At 36.4% G+C, this 5,676-nt stretch overlaps 1 pseudogene; it reads left to right on the top strand.

Annotated features, from left to right (window-relative positions):
• The first annotated feature begins 4,116 nt into the window (after positions 1–4,116).
• On the top strand, positions 4,117–5,352 carry LOC128204723 (uncharacterized; annotated as a pseudogene).
• The last annotated feature ends 324 nt before the right edge of the window (positions 5,353–5,676 follow it).

The following is a 5,676-nucleotide window of genomic DNA, read 5'->3' as shown; positions in this document are numbered from 1 at the left end:
CTTCATCTCTTTCAAAGACGTGATATTGCGATGTTTTAGTTTCAGTAGTTGTTAAGCATGTGATAAAATTGTGAGCACAGCGGCAAAGTATCTGAATACAAAAGGTTGAACTCTTGCTTCAAAATGTTCTTGCATTTCGAGTCTATCCGACGATGGTATCGAGATGCATGTAGAAATGCCAACAAGACTTGCAGCTTTCGTCATTTTGATTGTCTAACACAAGACATTTACGTTACTCGACCATTTGAACTGGTCTTTTTTTCACACCCAAAATAAGTTTTATAGCGAGTTTTCTGTCTTGTGTTTCTGAGGTATATGGGAGAGGTAAAGGTAAATTTTTCACGAGCGAAGGTTAGCCCTTTCGGAATAATTCGTTGATTTTGGTTTCCAATATTAATTTTGAAAAAAGTGCAACTCCCGTCATTACAAAGTAGTTCCTTTCCGTTACGTCTTTACTTACGAACAATGCTTCCTGTCTGCGTCCGTCAGTGCACGCAAGTTGGGATATAGTGTGCACATGTATTTGGTAGTTCTGCCGAAACACTGCAGAAATTAAATTGGTTACCCTGCTCTGTTCAAAGTCTATTTTTGAGATCAATGCAAATTCGAGCAGCTCTAGCGGGGATATAGCGTCTTTTGAGGTTTGAATTCTTAACTTGCTTGAGTGTAGTATGCTAGTCCGAGCGACAATGAATAAAGCTTAATTATACACTTAGTGGCAATCGATTTAAGTTTGATACTATACACACATTAAAACACTAAAATTAATATTTTTATTCAACATTTTACGAACTATTAATGACGTACCGGCACACATCCGAGGTTTCTTATGGGAAATGGCCGATGTGTTCAGAATGCACACAACCTAATTATTGCAGGAAAGGAAAGGATGAATAACTGAGCAATCGGCGAAAGGTGACTGACCGTTTTAAACAAGTTTTTGTGGCCAGTGCTAGAAAAACACGTCTTACACACCCCATGAAAATGAGTCATGCGAAACAACACGCGATTTCTAGTTTTCATTTATTGTATGGTGTATGTCATTTGAATAAAGCGCACAGAAGTATATATATATGCAAGACTCGATTAGAATTAAAAAAATCGTTAAAAGCGATTTTAGAGGAACTAATTGATATTACTAGTGATTTAAAATTTACTTAACGCAGACCCCTTCAATCTTGTCAGTAAAAAACTGATCAATATCATCCTCATCTGAGCTCTCGTAATCTTTTATCAAGGCAGATCTGTTTCTCACACGGGGCACGAGGGGTCATCACTTTCTTGGGAATTCCCCCGTTTTAACGAGGTGACCTCGCGTAAGCATTTCATGCTTTCCGTCATAGTTTCCATACATCTTGATAATTGGTTCCATTCGGGAAACCCTGTTGATGAGGATGACCTGCTATTCCCAATTTTTGTCAGTCTATCAAAAAGGCGCATGTGCGCTGTTGCTTCCGCCCTGGCCGTCTGCCAAATCCGCCTGAAGGATACTATTTCTCTGTACCTTTCTCTCTTTGTATATATACTGTGAAATCATTTATATTCGTTGGCACGAAATTTCGTGGGTACGAATTCGTTTTTCATTTTTGAAAAAAGAATTGAATATGCGATCGTCTGCACAATCTCCACGCGCTGGCCCGTGATTTCCGTCTTCTACGTCACACGGTTAATGACACTCGCTTAAGTGGTACGACATGCCAATTAGTGCATATACCCATGTCAATTAACGATTTAATTGGTAATTAAGGTCATAAAAGATGTACCCTGATCAAAAATACAGATAGGGGAAGCCATTGAATACCAATTCAGATTTTTGCAAACTTGAAACACCAAAAAGGTGCATATATTTGAGTAAACAAGATCATTTCAATATATATTCACATGTTTTTGGTTAATAAATATATTGAACGCGTTGTTTTGTACTTTGTCATGTTGGGTCCTTAGTAACCTCCAATGTAATCAATTATTTCATTAAAATAAAAAAAAATCCGAGTACCGATACTCATCGCGCACATCTTGTAAACCTGGAGAGTTTCATTAACTGCACACTTTTAAACGCGTGCGTCTGGCATTTGGTTCATAACACATCTAAGTGATTTGGTTTATTATTTGTTAAAGGCAAATATGATATATGAACAATAACAATGATAGTAAAATATACATTGAGACAGGTATAAACGCTGTATACTGCGACTTCTGTAACAAATAAACTAGTATGTACATAACATGGCAGTTGAGAAAGTGAATGAAGGGTCTATATTTCGTGGGATATTAAATTCGTGAGTTACCCTACCGACGAATACCACGAACATTAATGATTTCACAGTATGAAACTAAATATTTCGTGGGATCTTAAATTCGTGGGTTACCCTACCCACGAATACGACGAACATTAATGATTTCACAGTATGAAACTTAGGACGTGGTATCCGTCCGATTTGTTTACTTTTTGTAGAGTATCATTTGTATTCGTAATATCGACGTCGAATCATTTATACAAAATACAACAAATAGGCGACGTGGCATCCGTCGTTAAATTCCATAAAAGACCTGTAATCCCGACGTGGTATCCGACGGATGAATTAATAATCTACATGTAATTCCGACGTGATATCCGTCGTATAATGTGATAAAATACGTGGTATCCGTCTGATAATCTTATAGAATACAGAAATCCCGACGTGGTATCCGCCGGATAAATTAATAATATGCATGTAATTCCGACGTGGTATCCGTCGGATAATTTGATAAAATACATGTAATCTTGACGTGGTAATCGTCGGATAATTTGACAATACACGTGTAATTCTGACGTGGTATCCGCCGTATATTGAATAAAAAGAACATCTTTATTTTCTGATTCCACCAATTTAATTTTCCATTCGATGTAATTCGTCGTATTTGAACGAATTTGAAATGTGGTCTCCATTTCAAATAATTTGATACAACTGTATAGTCGGGTCGCTAATTTTTCCTCTTGAACAAGAATGCAATATACATTCTCTGTACTATCAGTAATTATTTCAATAATTCATTCCTCGAGCATTGCATATTAATATACCCGCCATATATGTAAATTTTACATACATCTTCTTCCGCATACATGCTTGCTCTATCATAAGTAATATCCGCTTTTTTCACTATATTATTAGTTTCTAAGAATTGCTATAAGCAAATTTCGCTGACCGTTCTCGGTGCGCTGTAGCGTAATAAACACCTTGGTGTGCTGATAAGCTGCGTCGGTTATCTGTGGGGCTCAGAAGGGATTTATGTGTTGGATGAAATAGTGATTTAAAATTAGTCGCACACGCGATGTTGTCGGTTGCGATTTGAGATGTGCAAGAAAGGTTTTAATGGAAAGCCTCGTTACATTAGTCGTGTCAGTTTCATCATCGTACTATCGCCTTCCGGTGCACTCCATGTGACAAAATATCGGATGCAGGGTGCGTTTCAGATAGATTTTATGATCTGTCATTATCGTAAATGTACGATCATAATGTTTAAGAATCGTCTTGTAAACTCTGCAGTCGTTCGGAAAAACTAACGATAGCGCAGCATGAAAGCGAATGACGTCACATCATATTAACCTGATATGAGCACCTGGCCCCAATTTCTCGAAACTTTTTTAAGTCCCTTAAAACAGGATTAAGCTACTCTCACTATTTTTGTTGTTCTATAAAATGTGTTTTTAGAAATAATGTAGGAATAATCTGTATGATTATCAGAATAAACCATTTTTCATTTATCAAAATCCATTTTTAGTGTATTTCGGCTGATTGAAATAAGCGACTCAAGCCTGATAAGCTCAAGAAGTTTCGAGAAGTTTGGGCCAGTCTTGTATGAATGCTACTGCTACTCCTACCACTACTCTACTGCATTTGGTGAGTGTTAAAACACGACATATGAAAAGAGTAATGAGCATATTAAAGTTTCTGCCTGGAAATCCGACCCTCCTCACCAAATTTGGTGTAAATACGATAATTGGACGACAGCAACATCGGAATTTTTCCGGCTGATAATTATAAGGTTTTACCGTCATATCTTCTTTGAAAACTGAACTATTATATTACGGATTAATGCTCTGTCAAGTTGCAAACGTGCAGCTTTATGATGAGGATGGAACGTGATGTTGACGATGATGCGACAGCGACGACAATGTTGATATTAATTTAAAAATCGTAATGCAACGACGACGACAATGATGATAATAATGATAATGTAACGGCCACGACTAAGATGATGATTATTAAAATAACAAAAATGCAACAACGACAAAGATACTAATTATGATGCGACGTTGTCGTCAATAATGATAACGATAGTATGATGCGTAGGTTTCATTGTATATATATATATATATATATATATATATATATATATATATATATATATATATATATATATATATATATATAGACATTCATAATTCAATCTTTATTATTTTTTTCTACGTGGCATATTGATAATGCACAATTCAATTAAGAGTTCGAATCTGTAGATTCAAAACTGGAACGTTTGTTTACATTATTCAGTTCGAATAGTATTTCTCGATCCCCACCTTCGTGTCTCACATACGATGACATTTTATCCATTCAGGATAAGAATGACAGGGACTTTTCTGACTAATTCTTACTCGGATTAAAATGAAAAATTGAGTGAGTCTATAAGGAAATGTTTGATTGACATTTTTGGCGAAGATGCCAAGGTTAAGTCTGAGAAAAAAAGAAGTTGGCATATCCATTGAAAGTTCACAAAAAGATGTGCTTGAAAATGGTTACAGACCTGGTACTCTGTCTTTTTTGAGGGCATTTATTGAAATGTAGCTGATTTTTTTCCAGTTGATCAGGATACGCAGAAATTTCAGCAAAGTACCACCTATATTGACACATCGATTGAAAGTTTTCTTAAGCGTCATGGTATGAAAGCAGCTTTTTCAAATACAAAAGCTAGGAGCAAAGGGTTATATTCACAGCCAAGCAAAATGGTTAAAAGAATTTCTGAAAGCTGTTTATGCAACAAAGCTTGGGAAATTTGTAACATACTTTACAGTCGGACTCTTTTGACAAAAACAAAGCTGAAAAGTCAGTGAAAGATATATTTTCCATTGCTACAAAGGGTTTAGACCAAACTGGCAGAGCAGGTGCTTTTCACCACTTAGTGAGGCGAGCTTTGGCAATGACTGATACTGCTCTGTATGAACTGAATACTGCTAGTAAGTTTCAGGGTACACAATCACAGTATTTGTCACCAGAGTTGGGATTTGTGGATGATGGCTTTAGAGAACAAAATGAGCCTGATGGCAGCCCACATTACAGGGGCTACAAACATATTTTTAAGCAGTATGGTCTCTGAACAGAACTGTTTTGTGGAAAATATTGCAACTTTGGGGTCATCCATTGATGGATCTATTCGACATTATGGAAAGCAAAAAGACAACTGTTCTGTACATGGATCCCTCATCCGCAAGCATATGGGTTTTTTTTGATAGCTGTTACGTCATTCATACGCTGCAGTGATATACAGTCTTTGAGAATTGGTGAAGGTTCAAAAGAATGATGTCACATATTTATAAGACGAGGTACATCTTTCCAAACAAGATAGGCTAAACCATACGTAAACACCAGTGTTTATTCCATGTTTTCCTGATAAAAATACCTTGATCCTAAAAGATGATTA

The sequence above is a fragment of the Mya arenaria genome, chromosome 10, assembly GCF_026914265.1.
Source record: "Mya arenaria isolate MELC-2E11 chromosome 10, ASM2691426v1".
NCBI lineage: Eukaryota > Metazoa > Mollusca > Bivalvia > Myida > Myidae > Mya > Mya arenaria.
This window is presented reverse-complemented; position numbering and strand designations above follow the sequence as displayed.